General features: G+C 46.4%; 1 pseudogene; it reads right to left on the minus strand.

Annotated features, from left to right (window-relative positions):
• Positions 1-1024: 1024 nt before the first annotated feature.
• Positions 1025-1308, minus strand: LOC100942615 (annotated as a pseudogene).
• Positions 1309-2261: the final 953 nt, after the last annotated feature.

Below are 2261 nucleotides of genomic sequence, written 5' to 3' on the forward strand. Positions count from 1 at the left end.
TGATGCGACAGGAAAGGCTGTGACCACACCCGCTGGGAGGACCTGGGCCAGTAACTTAATCCTTCCAAGCGTATTTTCTCTGCGGTAGAATAGTATTCTAATACCTCTCTGCGGTAGAATAGTATTCTAATACTGGCTTAGCCTGGGCATTCCAGGGAGGAGAGAAAACAGTTTTGACATGTGCTAGCTGCTTGCTAAGCAGTCACAGGGAAGACGAGCAGGAAATAAAACATCATGTAGTGATGATGATGATGATGATGATGATTTGTTCTCTCTGCCCCCGGAGACCTTCAGAAGCCCAAGTGAAAGGCAGACACCATAACTTCACCACACACCCTGCTCCAGCTTGGTCTTGACCCCTGAGCTCACCTCATTGTTCTTCAGGGTTCAGCAGGTGCAGCAAGTCTGCTGAGTCTCAGCTGGACCCTGGACTGACTGCAGGAGACCGGGGCAGGCTCCCCCATGAGCTCATTGCAAGGCCTGCTCTCCAGGGCCCCAGAGAGGGCTCCCTCCTGGCCAGCCTCTGCTTTCCAAAATTGTATGCAAGACCACAGCATGGGTCAGTAATGTTCTGAGGAACCGGGCAGCTGGCCTTGCAGTCCACACGAGGGATATGGAAGCAGGTCTCACTGAGGAGTTTCATCCTCCCTGCCACTACTATTGGGTTCCAAGTTCAGGTGTTAATGCTTCAGATGAGTCACTTGTGGCAGCAGCTAGACATTTTCTCATTATTTATTAGGAATAGTGTGACTTTTTATTTCCTGCCCATCTTCCCGCCCTCACTTTGAACCCTTTACAAGTATCTAACTTGTCAGCATTGGCCAATTTCACTAAGCAGCAGCTTTCCCATCTCCCAGGTCATTAACAAAGGTGCAAAACACAAGCCGAGAACAGGGAGAACTGAGACATTTCCCTGAGTTTCTTTTTTTTTGAAAGCTTCAAATGTACTTTATTTCAATAATACCATAATTTAATAGGTATACAGTGCTCTAACTTTGCATCAATTATGAGTTGGTTCTGAAACAATTCAGTATTACACCAGCTGGGTGATTACTGATCTCTCCATTCCTTTGGGGTGACTCTGCCAACAGGGGACAGGTTCCATTCTATTCCAATTTGTGTCACTGCATATGTCCATACAGTGCCCATACATACAGCAATACAGAAAGTGGCTCCACTAGCTAAAACAGCATTACCATATTTATCATGAAAATCAGGTGTTCACTTCTGGTGGCTCCCCCTTGCCATTGTTTGCCGAATGTATCGAACTTGGAGATGACTTAGTGAGTTCTTGGCCAAGAAATACATCGTCACTGGAAACAGAGTTCATTTCCTTAGGGATGTACAATCTATTTTTTAAGAAAATAAGCTAAGGACACATAACGAAGTGAACAGGGACAGCTGGTAGCACAAGATGGAGCAGCAACACGATGGTTGGGGCTTGGAGCCTGCACAGCATGGGGGTGATCTTTTGAGGTAAAAGGAGAAAGTACCAGAACCACCAATGTTCATTTCTCGTCTACTTTTAGTTTCTATCTTTGCGATGCTTTGCGGTGTGCATGTACAGTGTTCATTAGGGGGTACATCTGCACAGTTTATGAATGACATGCAGAAATGTTTGGCCAATGGGGTCCTTGTTCAATAAAACCAAGAGAGCCCTGCAATGTGCAGCAAGAGCTGGAGGAGCCCAGAGGAGAAAGACACCCATGTGGGCTCCAGCTAAGAGGAGATAAGGGGAGAACTAGAGTGGGAAGAAGAGAGAGCGAAGAATGTTCCAGTCCAGAAGACAAATAGGAGCGGAAGAAAAAGGTCAGTGGCCATAGAATGTTCTCAAGACTGGAAAGAGACTGACTTGTTTGGGGAGGAGGGAAGTGCTTGAGATTGGACTGGTAAGAGATCCAGGTTTGTTGTCAGGGAGAGCAGGGTAGGACTTCACACCCATGAGTGCAGAATGAGACCCAAAGGTGGATGTGAAGAAAAGAGAGAGCAAATTTAGGAAGCTTCAGACTGGGCTCTGGCAGGTTGAAGGTCATATTTACAGAAAACCCATTTGCTGGCAGAATGAAGCGTGGGTTGAAAGGGGAGGTGTAAGGTAGGGGTTCTCTGTAGAAACTGTGCATGGCCAGTGGAAGCAGATTGTGTTCGAGTGGCAAAGGAGCAGGAGTCCCAGATGATTCTGGGTTAAGATGCCAATGTACACAGTGCTACTTTGAAACTAATTCATAGCTTTTATAGGAATGTCATAACCTAATTAAAGCCTT

The sequence above is a fragment of the Otolemur garnettii genome, unplaced genomic scaffold (genome assembly GCF_000181295.1).
Source record: "Otolemur garnettii isolate 467f Iridium unplaced genomic scaffold, OtoGar3 scaffold00053, whole genome shotgun sequence".
NCBI classification, from domain to species: domain Eukaryota; kingdom Metazoa; phylum Chordata; class Mammalia; order Primates; family Galagidae; genus Otolemur; species Otolemur garnettii.